This window comes from Mixophyes fleayi, chromosome 2 (genome assembly GCF_038048845.1).
Source record: "Mixophyes fleayi isolate aMixFle1 chromosome 2, aMixFle1.hap1, whole genome shotgun sequence".
Classification (NCBI taxonomy): domain Eukaryota; kingdom Metazoa; phylum Chordata; class Amphibia; order Anura; family Limnodynastidae; genus Mixophyes; species Mixophyes fleayi.
In genome coordinates this window covers 328,535,444-328,561,315 of record NC_134403.1, presented here as the reverse complement: position 1 = coordinate 328,561,315, position 25,872 = coordinate 328,535,444, and the positions used below count along the sequence as shown (strand labels likewise).

General features: G+C 39.7%; 1 protein-coding gene across 2 annotated transcripts in view; it reads left to right on the top strand.

Annotated features, from left to right (window-relative positions):
• The window catches only part of FAM222B (family with sequence similarity 222 member B), a 91,480-nt gene that overhangs the window by 18,078 nt on the left and 47,530 nt on the right, over positions 1-25,872 (top strand). For both annotated transcript variants that reach the window (XM_075196829.1, XM_075196831.1), the window contains exon 2: positions 13,786-13,856. The gene's annotated coding sequence lies outside the window, so the exon portion shown is untranslated. The remainder of the gene's footprint in view (positions 1-13,785; positions 13,857-25,872) is intronic.

The window sequence follows — 25,872 nt, the reverse complement described above, 5'->3', positions numbered from 1 at the left end:
GTAGCATTCACCACTGAACAATACCCCATTCCATGTTTTAAAAAAAATTGCAAGAGTTTTATGTGAGTTTGACAAGTTAAGTTAAATATTTAGCAGTCATCAAGTAGAGTGTATAAATATTTCAGTCTTCCGTTATATAAGTTTTTATTTATATATGTATATATTAAAACATTTACTATATTCAGAATCTCCAGCTTTAGAAATAGGGTCAGTGCCACAGTTTTATAAATTAAAAAAAAACCACAAAACTAATTAGTTTTTAAACATAAAGATCTAAAATTGGCATCTCTCAGCCAGCTGGTGCCTGCATGCTAATTGGATTGCTATGATTTCGAAAAGTCGCTGCAACTGGGCATGTCTAACTAGATGTGTGGAACAAGTTTATCTTCCGGTGATTAGCAAACAGCATGACTAATTCTCAGTGCGAAATGTAGACAGGCTGAATGTCAATTATTTGGAGACCTTTCGGAAAACATTAAAAGGAATTTTAAGGTTCCTCAGCAAGTCAACTGTATCTCCGAGGTCATTGTAACTGGAGGCTAATTATGGGTGTAAAATCAATATGCTGGTGGTGAATTACATTCTGCGCTAGCTTCACCTGCATTGTTTTATAATTTTAAGCTTTTTTTTTTTTTTTTGTGGCTGGAAATGGATGGTTCTTAAAAAAACAAAACAAAACCTTATTGCATGATGGGCTTTATCCACTATTATGTATCAATATATTTCAAGCACACGCCAAACTGTTCACATTTTTTTTTTTTTGTAAAAAAGTCGTCGGGGCCTGATTCATTGAGGAATGGAAAGTGAACGCAACTTGCTTTTTTCTTAATTAGTCGTATTCAAGTACAAGCTGATCTGAAGAAACATTCTGCCTATACGGCCCTTGCTGTATGCAGACAGACATAAAATATATATATATATATGTTAACCCGTGCATGATACTCATGCATTCTAGTCAAATCAAGCTACTTAAGGTGTTAAAAAGGTTCTTGTCATGCATTTGGGCCTAGCCCAGGCCTCCTCAGGGGAAGAGCGTTACTTCCCGATGCAAGCGTCCTTTTTTAACGTGGTTTTGTCCACATGTCACCACCTCATCATTTTTCTCCATCACCTCATCCTTCATCTTCATCGCCATATCCTTCATCAAGCTACTTAAGGTGTTAAAAACCCCCCACTGTCACCCCCGGCAACCACCAACCTCTCCCAACTGTCACTTCTCCTTCAAGAAATATATAGGTCAGTGTATAACTCTGCCCAGCAGGTGGCGCTGCAGCTTGTTTTTTTTTTCCCCCACACATGCCACTATGTATTTATATAGTGTGTGTGTGTGTGTGTGTGTGTGTGTATGTATATATATATATATATATATATATATATATATATATATATATATATATATATATATATATTATATATGCAACAAAGTCTCATCAGAACGCACAAATATTACCTGTTAATAAGGTAATCATTAAAAAAATATATATTTGTTTTACATGAAATACATATATCGGGATGTAATTAATGTCTACTGTAAGTAGAATGCATTTTTACATTATTTGCACAAGCAGAGGGGGGTTGAGGGTCCACGCTCCCTTAATGTAGAGTGCGCAAGGGGAAGAAAAGGCTGCCCAGGGGGACCAGAGAGAGCAAAGGGAAGTTCCCACCCTTTAATAAATTGAAATTGTGGAAATAAAAGGTAATGTCAATATAGGCTGGATGACATACATTCAAAACTTGTAATTTTAATGCTGGTATAAATACACATATAGTCGTGAATAAACAAAGGTTGCGTTATTCTTCCAACCAATCAGGGAGGATAATTACTATACCAGGCGCCTTTATAAACCCATTGTTACCCACGCAGAGTATATATCCCGGAAGAAGCCTAAGGCGAAACACGTTGGAGGCATAACTTTTATCTGCTCCCTATACGCGCTCCAGGTTGGAGCTCATGAAGGAACAGCGCCTATTTCACCTTACCACTTGCGCAAATTGGATGAAGTTACGGCCGCGGCTTGTTCATCACTTTGACTACCCGTACAGCGTTCTACTGTGGGGACTCAGACGGAAGGGACTCTGGAAGAAGAACATCACCATAGCCCTAGGTAGGGTAAGTCTCTTCTCCTATAGCATCCTGCTACCGCACCACCCAGACTGACTGTATCTGTTTGATTTCAACATATGGGCGGAGGAGGCGCCCTCAAAACCGATCCTTTATTTTCCCCATTGGGATTCAACTTACACTTTCGACACTCCTACCCCTTGCCATTACGGGATCTATACCTATTTGTCCATACAGAGACTGCAATATTGGACACCAGGCATTGTATGCCTGGCTGATTTTGAACGATCTGCATTTACTATAATTGATTATTACCATCATCCTTAATAGAGGAATATTCAAATACATATATCGATCCAGGCTTTGATCCGAGGACTGCCATATTGGATGGTTACCCACTGGCTTTATTGAATGTATATTTAGTATGTGATACAGAATACCACCGTTTAGATTTTATTACTGTACTGTAAAGGTTGTAACCTTTGTTTATTCATGACTATATGTGTATTTATACCAGCATTAAAATTGCATGTAAAAAGTTTTGAATGCGCGTCATCCAGCCTATATTGACCTTACCTTTTATTGCCTTTGCTCCTAGGGGACCACTAATTCCACAGCTCTTAATTGCAGACACATGTTCTGGCAGGCATACCTTCATCACTATCACTTGGCACTTACATCTGACCTGTAGCTGGTGCCAGTGATACGACTAAAAATCACGTACCTCAGAGATGCCAGAGCTTGAATCAGACGTGTGTGTGGTCGACCCTGGCATGCCCTTACTATACATTGCGCCCCTTCCCTCACCCCTTCCGCCCTTCAAACTGTGGGCAGCCAGAAGTGTCTTAATATGAATTGGATGCATTTGTGCTCATTGGCGTATAGTCTGATTTTGTTATTTATTATAGAAGTTTTTTTTTCAGCTGACTTAGACCATACTTGCCTACTTTGTCAGTTCATGTTCCAGAGGTCCAGGGGCAGGAGGGCATCTGGTGGCGGGTCTTGGAGAATCGCGTAACTAAGCCTCGCCCCCCTAAGCTGACATCACCATTTTGCCCTATACCAGCAGGGGGTGGGGCCACGATGATGTTTGAATCGTGCCCCCTCCAATTAACTTAGCAAACTGTCCGGGATCCAGGGGGTTGCCCTGCTCTCCCGGGAGTCCTAGAGGACTCCCAGGAAATCGGGAGTCTTCCAGACATTCCGGGAGTGTAGGCAGCTATGGCTTAGACTAGTGGAAGTACTCTTTGCACCCGTCTGCTGTGCCCCTGGGAGTACACGTACTACAGGCTGAGAAACACTGTTCGTTTACATGCACCTGGTGAAATGTGAGCCTGTGATAAGATATGTTCTGCCCACAAGATATATATATATATGCTTGGGCTGTGCATTTCTGTATTAATCCCTACATGTGACCACAATAACCTTCCTGACATCTTTGATATGGTGGCAAAAGAATGAAACAAACAACGTTTGGATCAAAACCTCATGCCTCACTAAATTTGGATGAGACTGTCTAAACATTTTAGGCCAGGGCCCACAATTGTGAGTTCAGTAAGTCAAAATCAAACTTTTTTTTATATATTTTCTATGCACAATTCTCTGATTTGCTGTAACAGCCCAACGCTCTTCTGTTCTCCTCACCTATTACATACAGACAGCGGGAGTTAATGCCCCTCCCCTACAAGCTTGCATTTGCATTCTGCCTGTTTAAGACACTGGAGGGGGGTTCTAGACTGGCGATTCCAAATAAGCATAACGTTTAGTTTTTTATTTGAATCTGTTAAAATGTACATAATATTACACTTTTAGTTTTGTGTGACATTCTCTTTCATCTCTACTTTATGTGCAAAATAATAAACGTTCTTTACTCCGCAATGTTTTTCAGTAATTCTAATGTCCCTTTAATGTAGGCAGCCCTGAAGTTCTACAAGCAGTCATAGCGCACATTCATAACTACGCTGAAGGGAATGTGGTAAATTTAGTAACTGTTTGGCCCTTTTAGGGAGCCATAGGGACCAGATATATTTTTAGTATTCCTTTTGGTTATCTGAGTGTTCTGTCGTTCATTAAAGTCCATGATTAACATGTTATTAACCAGTATTTAGCTTTTTGTGACATAATGGTGAGGACATCCCATTGAATTATGTAAATCTGACTATTTAAAGTAGATTATACCACTCTACATATGAGCTTCGCTTTTTTTTTTTTTTTACAGCATTGGAGTTAAATAATAAAACTGTATAGTGAAATTTTATCTATAGAAATCCATGATCCTTATGTTAATTTCACACTAATTTTACCAGGCTGGGAGCAGGTGGGTGAAATCTGTGAGACCAATTTAAATTTGAACATATATTGGGCCAATATATGTGTCATTCATCATCAACTTTTACCTGGCTTATGTAGTGTTTTACTGAACATTAGATGCCTGTCAAAAGACCATGCTCAACTTGTGTACCTCCTAATTGTGCTGTAATTGCATGTTAATGCCTCTCATCCTCTTCGCCAAGTACAATGTTCCACAAGTGCCAGGTACGTGCAAATCTAAATACAGGCGCGAGTTGTGTTGTTATGCGATGCGTTAACTTTACAAAAATACATTGTTATATAAATGCACTTACATGTAGCTCTAAGGGGCTATTTATTAACAATAGAAAATTTTCTATTGCTGTGCAAAATTCTTATCGGCCTATTATTAAGAAAATGTCACCGGGCAGTTGAGCGATTCTCTGCTCCCTGGTGATATTGGCTGGCAACAGTAAGAGGAGTCTTGGCCTTTGCCAAGCCAGTCTTGGAATGCTTATGTCTGATCAGGCATATGCACTGGAACTGAAAAGCCGGACTTGGGCTTCCAGTTCCAGATGTTAGAAAAATAAATAAATTGTTGCAGTTAAAAATAAATAAATAAAAGAATAGAGAAAAAAAAATAATAAAAAACCAAAAATAACAGGGGAGGACTTGTACCACCGCTGTCCTTGCTGAATGGGCTTCCCCTATGTTTGTATGGGGAAGCGTATCAGGAGGTCCCCGACGATGGTTACCTCCTGGCGATAGCCTTAACCGGTCGGACGCTTTGTTAAATAGGTAGAAGCTCCCATTTGCTCAGCATTTAGTGCTAATCGTCCTAAATAAGTAAACCAACTTAATAAGGCCCTGTGAGATTTATTGTTTCTTGGCCTAATAATGTGAAAGTGACACTTACTCCTGCTAGCATGAAACTTTCTTGCCCTATTGTACTGCAGAAGGCATGGGCCACTTTAAGGGACCTCACACAGGGGTGTGTAATCTGCACATTGTAAGATATATATGGCTTAGTAATTTGGTATACAGCTGCCACATTACCTTGTGACCAACCATGGCATACGCCACCAAACCATTCTTCTTATGCTTATTTATTTGACCTTTGTAGTGCGTTGAACACAATTATAGGACAAGGTAATATTAAGTCATTTTATTGCTTACCAATGATCATTGTCCACTGCGATTTGTGTGGTTCCAACGCACAATCAGATTTAATAGCAGAATATAGCAGAGTAACAATTCAATAAAATAAGTACAGCTGATACATACGCAGGCGCTCTGAATTCTGCATACAGTCATTCAATCCTGAAGTCTGAGGTCAAGAAGACTGCATAGTGAAGCCTGGTTTATATACAGTTGGTGTTACATTGAAAACAATAGAGATGGCTTGGCATCTTTCCATTGGTTGAGGTTTTAGGACAGTCTGGTATAATGCAGTTCATAGGTCAGTTCAAACGATGCCCTCCGAGGGTGGGGGTCAGCTCTCCAACAGCTGCATACTTATCTTCCTGCCGAATAGCTGGTTCAAACTGGTCTATTTACATTATACACACACACAATACCATTCTGATCATTAATTCCCTATCATCCATAACTAGCATACGCAAGGTGCGATCTCTTAGCCGACACGAACAGATTTCTGAGGCTAAATAGGGGATCAGAATGATACAGAACATGATATGTTTACTGTATCCTGAATCTTAGATCTCAATAAAGTGCTTTTAACATTATTATATTTAACTATAAATTTTAATCTTACTATAAACGACTGTGTGTTGAAACTATTTTAAGGTGAACTATTTACAAGTGAATGTAATTGTATGTGTACGTTATTTATCCGTGCTATTGTGTGAAAACACGTGGCGTACTAATGCCAATCGCGCGGTAAAACAATATTAATCAATTTGATTTACTTAATCCAACTATTTGACTTCGACAGTAAATATAGACATATGGGCAGCACAGTGGCTTAGTGGTTAGCACTTCTGCCTCACAGCACTGGGTTCATAAGTTTGATTCCCGACCATGGCCTTATCTGTGTGGAGTTTGTATGTTCTCCCTGTGTTTGCGTGGGTTTCCTCCGGGTGCTCCGGTTTCCTCCCACACTCCAAAAACATACTGGTAGATTAATTGGCTGCTATTAAATTGACCCTAGCCTGTGTGTCTGTCTCTCTGTCTGTGTGTCTATATTAGGGAATTTAGACTGTAAGCTCCAATGGGGCAGGGACTGATGTGAATGAGTTCTCTGTACAGCGCTGCGGAATCAGTGGCGCTATATAAATGGTGATGATGATGATGAAGGGCAAACAACAGGGTAGACTGTTGTTCTTCTAGCATGGTATCGCTATGAACTGCAATACGGAGGAATAAGAAAATATTTTCTGGGCGCAAGTGCATGCTGCCACAGGTATGTGTCAGGAGCCGCCACGGACACCGCCGCGACTCACTTCCTTCTGTTTCTGGCTCCAAAAACATACTGATAGATTAATTGGCTGCTATTAAATTGACCCTTCTCTGTCTCTCTGTCTCTCTGTCTCTCTGTCTGTCTGTCTCTCTGTCTGTCTCTCTGTCTGTCTGTCTGTCTGTCTGTCTGTCTGTCTGTCTGTCTGTCTGTCTGTCTGTCTGTGTGTGTGTGTGTGTGTGTGTGTGTGTGTGTGTGTGTGTGTGTTCGGGAATTTAGACTATAAGCTCCAATGGGGCAGGGTCTGATGTGATTAAGTTTTCAGCTCTTCGGAATTAGTGGCGCTATATAAACAGCTGCTGATGATATTATACTTGATGTTTATGTCTTTATAATGTATTATGCTACAATTAGATGAAAAATGTAAAGTAGCAATTTTAATTTCGTATTGTTAAATTTGCTTTTTCACTGTGATCACAAGACAGCTTTTAGAAACCACAGTTCAGAGCAGTTAGACTGTACGAGTAATGATTATAGGATGCTGGTATTTGAACACCAGGGAAACCGCTGCTTGTTTGAGAAACATTATCTACCTTTACTGTGAGAAATGTCACCAGTGTAACATGTTTCTGATGTGCTGCATCTCTAAGCTATAGGCATTGGTGTATAGGCCCTTTCAGACAGCAGAAGTACTGTTAGGGTCTGTAAGACCACCCATTGTGCACCTTATACTGGAGAGAGGCAATCTGCACATCTCCAGCTGGTTACAAACTAAAAAGTCCCTGCATACTCTGACAGCTAATGCAAAGGTAAAATCCACATGTACAGAAGCTGCTATCTCCCTTATTAGTCAGAAGAAGAGAGAACTACTATTGTAAGAGGTGCTCCTTGGGTATTTTTATGGGTGTCTAGTTTAGGAGTTGATGAGTGCATCCACATGTAGGCCAGACACAAAAGATATAATGCAATGTAACTTTATTATACCAATAACTGCCCGTTATAATCTATTGCAACATTGTGTCTATTAATGGTGTATTCTGATACATTTCAGTTATATGATCAGACTCGGATCATTCAGACCCTCTTACTGTAACATCAGGAGCCATTTGCTCTATGTCGGCAGACGTTCTTAACAAGCCAGTACATCAGTGATGCTTACGTGCTGCTAATATAAACCAGCTTATATGGCCTTTATTTATCCATGAAACTATGCTGTGTATAGAATATATCTAATGCATTGAATTTATAATTACCTGGGACACTGTGGTATATTTAGTTGATATTCTCATTGGATAAAGATATAAAAACATAACTATTTGCTGATCAGTATTTAATAACCCTCATGTTACAATTAGATCTATTTTAACTAATACAATCAGTGGAATTGTATGAAGAATCAATAATCACAGTGCAACACTGTACCAATGTACAGTGTATTTTGGGACAGTGATAATTTGATTAGTCAGCAAGAAGATACTTTAAAAAACCGAGTTAAATGGCATTTCCTGATCATCCCCTACTCGCTCAACTTATTTTAAAACCTTTTTAGTATTTACATTTTTTCATTTTTACAAATAATTTTATTGACGTGCAATAAAAGTTACATTTTCTTATATCTTTTGTGTTTGGCCTACGTGTGGATTCACTCATAAACTAGATGTCCATAAAAATACCCAAGGAGTGCCTCTTACAATAGTAGTACTTTTTCTCTCTTCTTCTGACTCATGGTAACGATATACTACTTAGAGAGCCCACAAGTACGTGAGGAATAATAAATATATTAGAAGTAATTCAATAATTGATATCTAAGGGTTTATTTTAAACCAATATTCTTCTGGTGTGGGTTTTCTCTACTGTTGCAGAGATCTTTTATGTAATATATCCCTAAAAATAACTTGTATAGACCATTCTTTTAACATCTTCACTGTAATTGATATTATTAATATATACAGGATTTGAATCCACATCCTTTGAACCATTTATAATCAGCCAATCACTATACACTTTTTTTTTTTTTCTTGCATTTTAAAGGAGCAGTGCCAGGCTACTGGAATCTTTTACTGAATAGACTTCTTCACCTCTTAACCCATTTAGAAGTACCAATTGCCTGTGCATCTGCTGTTTAAAATAGTTCCTATCCTGGCATTGAAATGGAAATCTGCATTGTCTGCGTCTACTGACTTCTTTAACTGCTTAACCAAGCGCAAGTGAAATGTGGGAGTGTTTTTTCATAGTGTTTGGAGGGCTAGTCCTGTATGTTACTCATTAAAAGTACATACAACTATAAGCCTCTGCAAATGGTGAAATAAGGGTCTATCAATATAAATGTAGGCCAAGAATTGCCATGGGTTTAACTTTGCTATGTTGCCTGAGTGCACTCACTCGGGTAACAAACACAAATAAATAAAATATGTAAAAACCCAGGTAGTTCTTAAACCCATTACCAGTCTACAGTTGTTACTTTGATAATACTCCCTAGTAGAGTGCATCTCATTTTGCCTGAAATTGTCCTTACTGGCTGCTTTAGAGGGAAGTCACTAATTGGGGATGAATCATCATCATCACCATTTATTTATATAGTGCCACTAATTCCGCAGCACTGTACAGAGAACTCGCTCACATCAGTCCCTGCCCGATTGGAGCTTACAGTCTAAATTCCATAACACACACACACACACACACACACACACACACACACACACAACGGAGAGAGAGAGAGACTAGGGTCAATTTTGATAGCAGCCAATTAACCTACCAGTATGTTTTTGGAGTGTGGGGGGAAACCGGAGCAACCGTTGGAAACCCACGCAGACACGGGGAGAACATACAAAACTCCACGCCATGGTCGGGAATTGAACTCATGACCCCAGTGCTGTAAGGCAGAAGTGCTAACACTAAGCCACCGTGGTTTGCCCCCCTCCCTTACTCCCTGCATCATGTTCTCGCTGTGTAGGTGGATCTTAAATCTACTGTGATATATGTAAAACTTTAAAACCAGTACATTTATTTTTCGTTCTTCTCTCCTAAGTTTTTTTTTTTTTTTTTCATTTCATTTTTGGTGGGTTTTTCCCTAAAGGTCAAATTGCATCTTTCTGTGCGTGCCAGCTTAGTCCGTCACTCAAGTACTCGATAACCATGCACTGCCCACTGTTGTCACCAGACGCATTGTGAATGTTGTCTCTGAAAGCATCGTGTGCAACTGGTTTCTTAAATTAATAAAACATCTGCTAAATCTCAAGGCTCCCCTTCTAATTTGCATAGAAACTCACAAAAGACAAAGATGAAAAGAAAAACAGGCATTTCTAGAACAAATGGCTGGAATGATTTAGAAGTAGTTATTGATGTACTATTGAATCAGAAATGTTAATGCATGCTATTGTTTAGAAAAAATAAATAACGTTCAACCCACTGACAAAGAAGAAATGAAATAGTAATGTCAAGCAATGCTAATCTAACACGTACCTGACATGCAGTTTAGTAAAATCCTACGTAAATGGTGCATCCTTTTGTTACAGCATAATTGCAATGTATAATTACGAACACATGTTTTTGCAAACCTGGATATAGAATTTCATATAAAATCCATAAAATACATGCATAGGACATAAGACCATCATCTGGGGATGTAACACCCTCCACTATACATCATGCACTGCATTTTTCAGACATTGCCCCCTAACGTTCTCTGTAATTGCCCTCCCCCCCCCCCCCCCCCCCAGCATCACAAGCATACCACTAAACTGCAGCCAAGACGTTGATCAAAACGGAGGAGGAGCGGGGCCAATCAGAATGGAGGTGGGGTGTGACTATGCTAAATCCCCCCCAAATAAAAATAAATAAATAAAGTCTCGGTCCGCCCTTGGTAACAATAACAAGTGGTTAATGTAATCTATGTGACCTGTTCAGATATCTGTTTAGGGATATATAGGACCGGTCCAATTTAAAACAAACTAACCTCCTTTTACTAAAGCTGGGTACACACTACAGGGCTTTCGTCCAATAATCGGCTCAACCAGCCGACATACGACCGCTCGTTCGAAAGTCTGGTCAGTGTGTGTAGTGACACGATGGTCGAAAGTCTGCCCAAATGGACGATTGTCGCCTCATTTTGTTGGTCGGTACCGTTCAATATTTTCGTTCCAATCTCCTTGACCGGGGGCTCCTTTTGGGGGGTGGGGATGTATGTAAATTTGTGATGCCTGTACCAGTCCCACATGGTGCGGTATCCGCACGTCAGATGTGTATTGCACCTGTCTGGTTGCAGACCATTACACTTGTATAAAGCACGTATGTTATTACCCTTTGCATCTATATTGGGAACCTATTCATATTTACCCTTTATAAACGTAAACGTTTATAAACTATTAAACTTATAAAGTCACCTTAACCTTTATTAACGAATATTTGTAAAATACCCAGAATATATCACACAGTGTTGATGCAATAGTTTTATTGCAGGAAAAAGCACCAAAAATTTTATTGGAGAATATGACAAGTGAAAAAAATTGTATTACACTTTAAAGGTGCTACTGGTTTGTGGCAGAACTGTTCCAAACAGCATACACATTTCAACAAAAAATTTCTCAAGGGTTTTAATTTTTTTCTTGATGTCGCTTGGGTATATATTCCCTTTGATTTCTTTACCTATGAAACTAGGAAATTAAAAATGTTTACCATTAAACTTCTGTAATATCATTAATCTATCTCCAACACCATAAATAGACTCATTTGCTCACCTTGAACACTGCTCGAGATCAGTTTATATTGTGGGCCCTCTGGCACAATCGCAATAATAGCGGGCTTAACCTCCATATATTCTGGAAAACAGGCGCCATTTTGATTATTATAATGGTACAGGCATGTGCCCAAAGCATTTAGTTGTCTACACATGTTCACTGAAATACCTTCGTGTATAACTTCTTTCATATCTTGGTATTCAACATCAAATTTTTCTTGTTTGATAACAGGTGTTACATTAGTGGTATCAGTGGTATCTAAACTGGCCTTCTCATCGTTAATTCTTCGTTCGGACCCCAAAAAATTGTTACAAATCAGGCGTTTGCATTGTCATGTGAAACTAGAATGAAATACATAAAGTCCTTCAAACAGGTACACTACACGTGCTACTCACTTTTTTTTAATGTCATAGTCGTCCTGGTCCAGTACTTTGACCATCATCTCCACCTCTCTTGGGCTCATTAGATTTGCTCTTTGCTCTTCTTGAGCATCTCCATCCCCCACCTTAACTTTTTCAACATTTTTTGGCCCTTCCAGCACCATCTCTGACTCTGTCTTCATCTCCATAGCGGCAACCCCCACTGACACCTTCTCCTCACCCGCAACCCCCACTGACACCTTCTCCTCACCCGCAACCCCCACTGACACCTTCTCCTCACCTGCAACCCCCACTGACATCTTCTCCTCACCCCCCATCTTCTCGGTGATGCCCGCAGAGAATGGAGCATTGTGGGTGATGCCTATTCGTGTATAATAACCTTGTGTATGGAGATTTTGGGCTGTAACTTTAACCCGTACAGGACCATTACATATAAAAGGAATTTTATTATTAGAGAATAATTATTGCATTGCACTTTACAAGTTTTAATGTTTTTTCTAAATTTTATGTATGGTAATAAACTTCTATTTTATAGGAGTGAATGAAGAGACAGTGTTCCGGCTTTGGGTGTTAACTATAGTGAAAGCTCTGCCCCTTTATGCTAATGTTTTAGGTATATCGTATCGTTACATGCCCCACAAATGTTGCTTCAGTGTGTACGAAATTAACATCATTGCTCACGACAACATGGCTGTAAAAAGCCGTTACTGGAACGGCCTCTCTTCCCTTTATCGTTTGAAACAAGGCTAGTGTGTATGCAGTCAATGGACCGAGCGAACGGATGTAAAATCGATTGGCATAAAAAGTTGGTGGAAAATTCTGTAGTTTGTACCCAGCTTAAGGCTAGGGTCTTATATTTGCAATACCGCTAGTTACCAGTGAATTGATAGGCTTAACGTAGATTTAGCACACAAAATGGCTGCCTCCAATGTTGTGATAAACGATACACTTTTTAAAATTAAATGGTTTAACAAAAATGTATATTTTTAGTGCTTTATTAATGTCCAAGGCCATATTCAAATATTGTAACCCTTGTTCATTTAGATTTACATCTACAAACCAGTTTTCTTTAAATCTTTAGGGAACGTTATTGCTGAGATGGGAACAAGTATTTCAGGAAAGGTGCAATCTGATTTTGTTTTCCTGCTATAGGGGCTGTATAGTATGAATGCTGACAGTCCTCTTTATACTTCCTTCTCTGGTGGTTAAAACTAGGTCTTAAAAGGAAATCAAACTGAAATTTTCACCCATTTGTGAAAATAAGCATTTGCGCTTACAGGTAGGGATCATTTGCAGCTATGTGGAGGCTTGTATTCTATTGTAATTTGAATTACCTCTACCTGAATTGGTCTGGAGTGTAATAAAATTGAGAACAATCACTGATTGCTTTCCTCTGTTTAGTTGTCTTCCTACCTAGCACGATACCATTTCATTTCTTGCTACTGATTATACTTTCATGCCCACATTTGCAAAGCTGTAAAGAATACTTCTAGTGAAAACAATAGTTGCAGGATAAAACAATAATACTCCCATGACTGAGAGGTGTTTCATTCAAACGTTGTTACGGATATGCCATGCAAACCTCATTCTTTGGGCACTTGGCATTGTACGGTCTATACATAGTTATACTTTATATGGCAGCTCTCAGTTGTATTGATACAGAGATATGGAGGAAAAAAATATTTCCTGGGAACCATTCAGTTCAAAGTAAGAATAAACCCTGATTTTACATGGGGTAGAATTTCCCTTTTAAATTATTATATACGATTTCCCAATTATTTAACGCAACTGTTGCCATATTTATTTATCTTTTCCTGAACATATAAAATAAGCTTGTTTGAATATATTATTATTATTTACTTATTTATTTTTTTACTCACCCTTTTATCCTCTGCTACCCAGGGACACTGATATCCACTGGCTGGGGGTCCTCCTCATCACAGATCACTTGGCCTGGAACCCGTCCTACTTTGGTGAGTACTCCACAATATTCACTCTATCCCCTTTTAGTACGGCAAACCGCTTATAGAACTAACTCACAGCAGACAGGGATAAGATTTCCAGAAAACAATCTATACAGCCTTCAGGTATTGTTGCTTAGGTGGACACTGTATTTTTACAATCGGGGCAATTTGGTGGGTGCCGTTCTAACGTGCGAGTCCCCTGCTCTACGGAGCAAGCATGGGGTTATATAGGAGTGACACGTGTGCAGTGACGCCTCTTCTGCGTGGGTGCTTGACCCAGAGGCTGCTCCTAATTTCCATCTAGACCCACATGGACATTTCGGCCCTACAGCTCTCCAGTCACCCTGATCAGGAACCAGAGTGGTGGGTGATACACGGACAGAGGGGACTCGCATCCACTGGACTACCAGGCAAAGTAAAGGCAGAATGTATTATATATACATTTAAGCACATTAAACTTCTAACTATTATTGTGGATTTGTAAGGAGCCACAGTGCTCAGCAGCGCAGTACAGTACGGAAAACATGCATACATGCATATAACTGGGACGTACAAGGTAGACTAAATAAATGCAGACATAAAAACAAAGTATACGGAGGGTACAGCTGAATGAGTGTGGTTCAGAGTGGAGATTGGGACAATTATGAGGGTGCATTAGTGTGAGTGGTATCATCGTGGATAAGGTTTACTCTAATAAGGTGTAGGGTTTTAATTCTTGCATATGCTGCATGCAGCTTCAGGACTTACCTTGTTCAGTGTCGCAGTCCCAGTAATCGGTCCCTGTCCTGCAGTGACATATTTTAGTTTAACCCTTTAAAAAAATGTATTTTATAAAATCCATTTCAATATATTGGCCTTTCAGTGTTTCCTACACACTGCTCATAGCATCGCAGTTTGATCTTTGTGGCACTGTAGCGTTGGACATTAACCTGTCCGGTGCTGCAGAGGCCACCCTGACCACATGGAGCGGTGTCCGGCCACATTTACTGACATCCAAACCAACATTACTGTGTTTCCGGATCATATAGCCCCACTAAGCACATGTTCCCATTCCAATCTGGGGCTTTAAACCCTCATGTATTTTCTTCTAGACTTAGTAAGTTTTTCTCTGTTTGTTATACCCAGTCTTGCTTTATTACTAAGTTTGTTGCCAATTGTAAAGTATCGCGATGTATGCTGAGGCTATATAAATAAACGTCATTTTTTTCCTTCTGGTTATTTATTTGATTTTTTTCGTGTTTCCTTTAGTGATTTCCACCTTTTGATAGGATGGGTGTTTACATAGTCCCCCAGCTTTTTTCATATTTGTACACGGGTACCCCATACCATTTTACTGATGTTACTGTCCCGGGTACTCTCTTGTATTGGGTGCATCTGCAGATATCGCTGGGACTGCTAGTACTGACTCAAAACACAGCCAGCTCCTGATTGGATGTGTTTACAGGGAAGGGTCCGTACATCTAACAAGGTCCAGGATAAACCCTCCCAAAGTGCTTGAAGTGTTTGAGCATCTTCTATAATGCTCTAACATGAGCTTTGCTGTCTCTGACATTTTAGCTTATGTTATTGAATATTAGTGCATGCTGTAGGATTAACAACCCCTGCTTTACAGTGATTCTGAATAAAATCCGGCCTCAGTTTTCACCTGTGGCAACATACACGGTGCAGGAGATGTTGTCAAGGTGACTATTGTTCAGAAGAGTGACATCTCTGTACCTGCATGGGGCAATAAATGGTGGGCAGTTTACTCTGCGTAGGATTGTTGAAAATGTTTGGCAATATGGCTCATATCAAACGTAAAGGGCTTGCTGGAGACGGTTATCTTTTCAGTAAGCCGATAAGAAGGTGGATTGGATTGCTGGCCTGCTTGTGAACCCTGCTTAATGAATGGTTGCTAGGCAAATTGCATCTCAATCAGTTTAATCCTCTGTATGTCATGTACAGGTCCATTCTTTGAGAAGGAAAGCATCACCAGTCACATAACAGACAGAAGGTCAGCTCAGAATAACTATCTGCAAATGGATGGTTAGGTTACAGAGCTGCCTGTTGCTTTCAGACTCTCGAAAATTATGCATTAGGCCTAATACACCATTCATTTCTGCTGTGCAGCATTAAAGTAGATCTCTTTCCCATTAAAATGGACCCGTTGCCTACACCCTGGGGAGGCAGCCGTGTTTGTGGGCTTCACCAACATTCTGGGGAATAGTGAGGTTGCTGAGGCATGAAACACGATCTACCATATGGCTGCGTTCACGCTGTGTAGGAGACAGTTACACTTTTCCTAGATCAATACAGCAATTTATATAATTTATTGAGTGTATTGTTCATATATATATATGATCTATAAACAGGATCTCAATGGGAGCATGTAAATGCAATGAGATATATGGCTAAGAAGCATGGATAAAGGCATCTCCACATACCTGTGGCTTCAAAAAGATGACAACTTCCTGTTTTGCAATAGACGTATGTGTTAAGAACTCCCTTATAAACGCACGTTAAATGCATTCATAAACACCTTGCCATCTTTAAATGCAATAAAAACCGCAGAAGTGACTTTGCTATTGTCCACTGTCATTTATAATGGAAGAATAAAAGTTTAATGAAAGAGACGGCCACATATGTTTCCTGCAATTGATGATGATAATATGTGCAAATCATTGTTACTAACTTCTTCCTGCCTTCTGGTATAAACAACCTATATTAGGATAATTTTTTTTATTTTTTCTAAAAAGCCTTGTGACTTGCAGAATTCACCTGAAGATTTATCAATTAAGTTACAACAGATCATAGTCAGAACTTTATCCTATTTCATACTTGCCAACTTGCTGAAGACTTGCTCCGGGAGCCTGCCGGGGAAGGCGGGCGTCATTTGACAGTAGGGGTAGGGCCAAACGCCGCGATTCCCAGTTAATCGCAGCGTTTTGGACCTAATTCTGCCCACTTCACTAGGAAGTGGGCAGAATTCTGCCAGATGCGGGAGATTGCCACACTCTCCCGGGAGACCGTGAGACTCTCGCAAAATGCGGGAGTCTCCTGGACATTCCGGCAGAGTTGGCAAGTATGTCCTATTTGCTGCAGTTCACTACATTAGATACATAGTGGCACCAATTATGCAGTTTATACAAAAATGGTCACTCGTAGGGCTCCTACATCCGACTTCATCTCTACTCGCTGCTTCTATTATGTAATGTAAGAAAAGTGCCAGCAGGGACAAAAGGGACAGCAGGAGAGTGCGACCTGCACACGCTGCCGCCTTTTATATTGGTACACACCTCTCTTCTTCTCTGTCCACCAATGAGAAGAAACTATGGTGCTATGAAATGTAGCATATGTTTATTGCTCCGCCCCCTCTAAACCCTGAGTATAAGAGTGAGTGAGAAAGCAGGAGGAGGCTATATAGCGAGGATGAGCCTTAGGAGAGGTACAACAGCAGGGTGATGAGGAATTGGGCTCCAGCCACTACTTATACATCCTATTAGTTTAATGTGACAGACCCAGATAAAATGTCTCTTTAGACTATTTCTGATTCAGTATTTAGAGACTTCATGGCAGAAACAATGCTAAATCGTTGTGGTAAACATAACTTATGTTACCTCCATTGTTTTGTAAATTATAGAAACTATCAAAACTACTAATTTTGTTCTCTACATTCTTCTCTGAAATTCAGAAATTCAGCTCATGTCTCATAGTCAGGATTTGAGCAAACTGTAAATATTGTGATATTTGGAGCAGCAGGATTTAATGTGATATTTTATTTTCTGCGTTTAAAGCTGTTTCCCCTTTATGTTCTATAGATAGGGCATTACATTTTAAATAAAGCTGAAAACTAAATATTCCTGTTTAGTCATGCACAGGCTCACTGCTCAGAAGGTGTAGGTTACTCTTACTCCATTCAGTCTTCATTAAATACTGTTAAAGGTCTTGATGCTCCTATTGGTGATTACTTTCTTTAACTACGACACTGTAGGCAGCAGGAGAGCTTTTCATGTTTGAAATACTTGACAGCAGGTTTCTATCACTTTAGATATTAAGGAGCTGAGTGATGTGTTGCCCTTGGGTTTAACCTAGATGAGAATCTGCAAGAATGACACTGCAAACAAATGATAATCTCACATGAATGCCCCAAGCCGAACACTCCTCTCTTATGTCCATTCCTTCATTTTTAGTGTAGAGTTTTGACAGTAAGGCTAAGTACACACTACAGATTCCGACCAATCTGTTATCTACTACGATTATACCTACGACTGAAGCTCCGATCGGTCGAGTGATTCATGTGTACACACTATACACGATTTACCTTCAGATCTGTGCTCTTCATCTGTTCCTCTAGCCGTTTAGAGAATAACATAAAAATATTCATTCATTGTCTTTATAAATTTCGTTACCCTCTATGACTCTGAAACGAAATATCCAGTCTCAGAACGAACGGATGAATTTTTCCACCTACAGCACTTTCTTCATTTATTCACCGGAACAGCAGCCGTTGTTCATTGCCGGCATCGGCTGAAAAGATCATGGGGTATATTTACTTAACTGCGGGATTGAAAAAGTGGAGATATTGCTTATAGTAGCCAATCAGATTCTAGTAGAATGTACTAAACAAATGATAACTAGAATCTGATTGGTTGCTATAGGCAACATCTCCATTTTTTTCAAACCTGCAGTTTAGTAAATATACCCCAATGACTTTGTAAACTCTATGGAGATTGTGGTCATGAGTGCATACACACTGCAGGATCAGAAGGTGATTGGAAAGAGATTTTTAGGTTTACCGACCAACCAAATGAACCGTCAATGGGTGCTTTGGAGCGACTATCGGTCATCGTGTAAGTGTACACATTACTGCAATATCTGGCCAACGGTCAGTTTACGGGTGTTTGGCCCGATAATCGGCTGAAAAATCTGTATTGTGTACTCAGCGTAAGTTGCTTCTAAGTGTGCACAGATTATTATTATTATTATTTCTACTGTTAATACAGTTTAATCATTATGTGTTGAGAGGTGTCATAGAATAGACAGTGTCCGACAACAACATTCCAACCATAGCTGTATTACAACCAGTGGGGCAAATGAGGAAGAACAGATAGTATCGTTCTTGTCAGAAATAGTTTGCAGGAGCAGAATAAAAGAGGTGGTTATGAGAGGTGAGATTGCTCAAACTGCTGCTTGAGCTATCTGACCATATAGAACATAAGAGGAGGCACTATTGACATATAAATTATGGGAGCAATCATTATGTATTGATTTGGGGCAAAATATATTTATAATTACCTTATGGGGTTACATTTTATTTTATTCATTATATTATGGGGACAATATTATTGTATTATGGGGAAAAATGGGAATATATAATTATATTAATTGGACAATACTATTGGATTGCTAATGGGAGCAATAATTATTTATGATGCACACATGTGGCACTACATAGTGCCCCCATGCTATAATACAATAATATTGTCACTTTAATATAATGAAAAATAAAATTTGCTCACATATGTTAATTATAAATTATTTTTGCCACTTAATAAGTAATGATTACCCCCATAATTTATGTCCGTAGTCCCTCATTTTATGATCTGCTCCAACCGCATATTTGAGCTATGAAGACAATCAGAAGCAGGTATAGAAAAACCTGTCTTTCCTGGCTGTTTTAATGGCGGTTTGGCTGTTTTCAACCCTCCAGACATCGCCAGGCATTTTACATCGCAGCCTCAAACCGCCCTACAGTAAATGTGGCGGTTTTGTAATACTAAACCACTGGCGATGTGTATTATTCTGTATGGTGTGGTAGTTTCTGACTTTACCAAAATTCAGCATATGCAAAGCCTTTTGGAACATAATGTTTATATACGTCTGGAAGTATCTGTATATGAAAGAAGTGAAGTAAGAGGGTTTATATTAAAGCTGAATCTTCCCGATCCACACAAAACAACAATATATGTAAATGGATATTGTGTTTGTGCTTTGCGGCTTTGTGTGAAGAAGCTCGAGCTGCATGTGAGAGAGCATTACACATGCTGTTTATCATTTTTGTTATAATGAGTCATTTTCTGCCATTGTGGCCTTAACTACCCTCAATATAACTTGTGAAGCAGAGCTCGGATGTTACTGCTGATTATCTGCTCCACATCTACATTTCTGGTGAAGAACAGGGGCCAGGGGAACAGTAAACCAATTATGAAAAAGGCTATCCAAAATAACTTGCGTTTCCAAGGGATTCAATTACTCCAAGTATGGAAGAGTTATATGTTCTATATGAAAATATTATGATTTATTTTCTGCACACACTAGTATGTCCCTTGGATTTTCTTGCTTGTATGTGCTGACCAGAAGTTGGCTTGTGGGCTATAAACAGAAGTGGTCCTAATGATCCTGCTGGGTACACACTACAGAACTCTCCGACCAATGTGTTCTCTACAACCATTGTACCAACGACTGACTGAAAGAAAAAAAGTCCCGATCAGCATTCTGATTCATGCGTACACACTATACATGTTTTAAAGGATTTACCAGATCTGTGCTCTTCATCTGTCATAACCGTCTGCTGAAAAGATTATGACTTTGTAAACGCTATGGAGATCCTGATCGTGAGTGCATACACACTGCAGGATTGGAATGATATTTATAGTTCTGCTGAACAATCAAGTCAAATGACGATTGGTGCTTTGAAACGACTATCGTTCATCATTTATGTATACATACTAATGCGATATTGGCCCGAACCGTCATTTATCGCTCAGTTGACCCAATAGTCGGCTGAAAAACCTGTAGTGTGTACCTAGCCTAAGGCAGCAACTGAAATGGACTCCTTCTGATCTCTTACACAAAGCTTAGGCAACCTGTGGGGAACATAAAGCTCCAGCATGTCATGCCCGATAAGCATGCTGGATCTTGTAGTTCCTTAACAACTGAAGAACCACAGGTTACCTATGTATGCTTTACAAATACTGACACAAGCAGTTGTATTGATGTAATGTATAACTGAAGAGCCTTTTTTTATTATACTGAAAGGACCATTAAACTGAAAATACAAGTTTTCCCATTTAACTAATGGTACCTATGTTTGACATTCTATCTACGTTTGATTTGCAGTTCAGTGCAACATATTCTGTTTTCAGCCAATTGCGAAAAGAGGCTAAAAATGCTAACTGCAATTTTCTTCAATACTGACAGGAAGTGAGCTGTGTGTTGGAAAATATCTTCCCCTATTCACAATCTTATCTGAATATATCTTGATAAGCTCCACCTACTTTTGCATACATATTTCTGACTATTATTAATAGCTCTTCAAATAAACCCTACTTGTATATTAGGTTTAATCTTGTGGGGGTTTTGTTTAAATAAAAATAAAGATGCTAACATGGTAAATAAAATTGTATAGCATGCCTTCCAACATACCATATTTCCCCATGTATAAGACGCACCTTTTTCCCCAAAATTTTGGGTCTAAAAACTGGGTGCGTCTTATACGGGGTAGTAGCGCTAACCCTGTCAGATGCTTCCTCTGTCCGGTAAAGTCTTCTTTCTTCTGTCTGTTCTGATCCTGATGCTGGAAAGTCGCTTACCGTCCTCTTCGCTATGACCGGATGTGGTGCGTGAACCTCAGTTGGAACGCACACTTCCGGTTTCTGCATTTGACGTTTTTCCAATCAGGACCTTGTCAAAGTCCTGATTGGATATCCGGTCATCGCAAAGAGGACGGTAAGCGACTTTCCAGCATCAGGATCAGAATGGACAGAAGAAAGAAGACTTTACTGGACAGAGGAAGCATCTGACAGGGTAAAGCACAATTGGCAATAGCGTTGGAACTCCGTCTCTCCTCTCTGTACCCGCTGCACAATTACTCTGTGAAAAAATTGAGGATAATGTTTTTTGAGGTCACCAATTAATCTGCAAAAGACTATAAACATTATCCTCAATTTTTTCACATGATTTACACAGGTGCGTCTTATACTTGGGGAAATACGGGTAATAGTTTTATAAATCCAGATACTGCAACGGCCCTCCAAAATGGAGGCATGGCAGCGACATTTTGGGTGACATGACCACGCCTCGGCTAGGTCAACCCCAATGCGATTGCGTCACTGTGGTCCCGCCCCCTGTTGCGTAATGCCGCATTCCACAGTTGTGGGTGGTGGGGCTATGATGATGCAAATCACGTCATTAAGCTCCGCCCACTTCAATAATGAAGTGAGTGGGATCCAGGAGGGAGGTCTGCTCTTCCCAGAGTCTGGGAGACTTCCCGAAATTCAGAAGTCACCTGGACATTCTGGGAGAGTAGGCAGGTATGTCATGGATATTGCTTCAATCCACAAAATGGCTGCCTTTTCTGTATGTAGATGACTGGTATACTTATATTAGTGGTTTTGATTTGACTAGTTTGTAATTGTTCTCCGATAACTTAATCATAAACGACCAAATGTATTAACAAAACAGTATTTTACACTTCAAAGGCAATTGGTACATGATGGATGGAAGCTGCACGCAATTATTTACCACATAATAAACCTAAACAGCCATTATCTTTTCTTGCTTGAGCTATTGATCTGAGCTTCATATTCTTCAAAACTCAGGAAATCTATAGCAATACCTTGCCCTGCTTAATGCTGTTTTATTAAGATTAAAGTAGAAGTTTACGGCACTAGCACAGAAGAATGATTAAGGTATTGCAGAGAATAAATTGGCTGGTGATTGTTCTTGGACGGAATACTGTAAGTTAATTTACACTTGTGCAGGTTTATGAGCCTATGCTTCACAGCCTTCTCAGCTACAAAGATTAGGAAGAGATTTCTACATGGGAAGCATTTAAATGTGAGGGGACGCTTGGCCTTAAGAATTTAGAGATGCTTGAGAGCCATGTAATTAGTGTTGACTACAGATTTTTTTTTTACATTTTATTTTATTTGGTACAGACTAGCAAACCTGTTTGTACAAATGGAAAATATTTTAAAAGCTTGTCTATTATGGAATAATTCTGTGTAGCAGGGATGTATTCTTCTAACCATTTCAATACCAGAGGTTTGGTGACCAGACTTTGCTACATTACTTCAAGGTGCAGTATAAAAATGAACATGTTTTTTTTCTAAAGCGGGGCACACAGGTTAATTCTATCGATGGGCATGAACCGCAAACATTGGGATCGGTGTCTAATTTAGACAAATTAGACAGGGATCCGCTTTTCAACACGCAGAACTAGGAGCTAGTCCCTTATTGCGACATTGGAGCCTGATTATTTGAAGACCTCCCAAGGGAGCAGGCGATTCTCCCCGAAGAACACCAAGCGGCCTGCAACGTGTGCCGGGATGTGTCATAATGATACAAATCGTGTCACCAAGGTCCAACCAAGGGCTAGATTTACTAAGCTGCGGTTTGAAAAAGTGGGGATGTTGCCTATAGCAACCAATCAGATTCTAGCTATCATTTTATGAAGGTACTAAATAAATGCAAGCTAGAATCTGATTGGTTGCTATAGGCAACATCCCCACTTTTTCAAACCCACAGCTTAGTAAATCTAGCCCTAAGTTTTCTGTACATACATACAAATCAGAAGATGACTTTATTACAAAAATTCATTGCTCACAGTAGCTTTGCCTTTTGGTTTTGTTTTTTTTTGTTTTTTAGTGTAATAATAATGTAATAATCCTAGAGATCGTCCATGAATGAGAATAGAGGTTACATAAATAGGCGCCCAGCAAAAGGACGAAAACACTAATACATAACTGAACTAAGTACCCAGATCTTAGAGGATGATCTCCTCCAAACAGTTACTAAACACGGGCAATTTTCTTAAGACACAAAATTACAGTGAAATTGTCTTTAAACTTCTTGCTAGCCGGCCACTGTATACATCACATTAGAAACAGAATAAGTAGCGTTATGCCACTCTTGAGTGTTTATGCACCTTCTAAACCTTGGTGCCATAGGTTGCCTAGTGGTAGCACCTGACCTGATGTTGCTGAATTGGGGTTGTCGTGGATCCCTGTAACACTGCAATACCTTTCTCACAGCAGACCTGGCTGTATTGGGGCAGGAGCGAGAGACTATCTATGTCTTCTGCCTCTCAGTCTAGTAGTAAGCTATCATTAGATCACCATTAGAAGTGATGTAACATTGCTGAGAAGAACATGAATCAAGAGACTGTTGTACCTCTGTGGCCCCATTACTAAAATGCAAGTGTCTGGTCGGGGAGGGGACAGATGGAACGTCGACACCCTCTAGTCATTAAGTGTTTAGACTTTGCCTGCCATCTGCACACACATTGGGCAGCCATTTTGTGTACTGAACCATGATTCTTGAAAATACTGGTTGCAAATGATAAACTGGCTAGGAGCCATGATGTTGCTGAGGTACCAAAAGAATTGATGGCTCCCAGTCAATTTAATGATTGACCATGCAGTATATTAATTCACGTGGAAGCAGTGAGGTACTTGTGTCGACGTTTCTTAGGGGATTGATGAGCTGCATTCTTAGAAATTGCACTGGTTCTGAGTACATTGATAGGCTGCATTATCAGTAATTTCCATGGAGAATGGTCTGTGATTATAGTAAGATATCATTATCTGAGAACATTGAATTGTACAGTTATTCCAAAATTCTTATCACAAGAAACATAGTTGGTATGCTCAGTGTGGTTTGCTGAATTCTTATAATCTAGTAATAGGCAAAATGCCTCTGTCCTCCTTTTGTCTGAATCTTTATCTGTAAATCAGTGGTTGTCACGGTTTAGGAGCATGTGACATTAAAGCCGACTTATATTGTTATTACCAGGTTGTAAAGTTCATTATACTCCCAAACTACCAACCAATCCCATGTAAAAGTTCACAGGCGTAGAGAATGCAGTGTTAATGCCAGAAGAGATTACTGGAGTTGGACTTGACACGAGTTGCTGCATACATTATATACTAATAATTACCTGGAATCTTCGTTCTAATCAGACATCTTTTATTCTCTAACACTGTTTCTGTCTGACCTGTTCTGCAGTCTCACCGATGAACAGTTGATATATACGGTTGTAACTATTCGTTGTGACATGTGTAATGAGCTGGCTTCAGTGCTTACTATTAAATAAAATGATTTACTATTGGTACCATGAAAGGGTTAAGTGTACGTCATGTTCCATCCCAAGGGCGGTGCCGTGAAGGTGTGGGATTATAATTGGGTATTTCTGCCAGCAGGCAGAGTGAGCACCTTGTCCCAGGCAGCAGAATGTTTGGGATGAGGGGCATTTTTTACGTTTTTCTATGTGACTGATATATATCCTCTTCCACACACTGCCAGTCACGGGCGTGCTGCTCCACATTTCAGTTTGTCACAAAACACACAGCGTTCACGTACTTCTTCCTCCGCCTGATTTGCACACTTGTACCTCATGTCATAAGAACATCAACCAGAGGGCATATTCCTGTGCATGTATTACCGTGTGTGTGCCACGGTTTCCCTTCCGTGGCTTCCAGACAGCTCCCACTCCAATGGATAAAGGACAGGGAGTGCAGATATATTTTTCATGTGACTGTATGATATGTAATCATGTAGGGTTCCAGGAACCCTAATGCTGTCTTCCATTGCGGAGCTGAATGTGGTGAGGCATTGGTACTCCTGTGTAAATGAGCATTGTATGTGTAAGATGGTCCTTATTTATAAGTTTTTGTTTTGTTTTGTCTTTTGAAAATAGTTTTACCAGTGCAGCGTGTTGCATTTTTAGTGTGGTGATTTTTGTCATTTGAAGTGAATTTTACTGCGCTTACTACCCATGTGGCCCCAAACCACAGAGGAAAGGCTGATCGGAATGACCCACAAAAAACACAAATTTCAATTTTTTGTTTTAAATCTACAATTAGCCTGTGTGAGCGCCCATCTTCCCCACCACATTACCAGGCCCCAGTCACACTGGAAGTGATCTTGTCCATTTTGTGCTTGGGCAACTTAGACAATGTGTGAAAAAGATGCAAGATTGTTGATATTCTGGACTAATGCTGCACATAAATGCTCCATAGTATGTAAAGTGATTGGTACTCCCTGT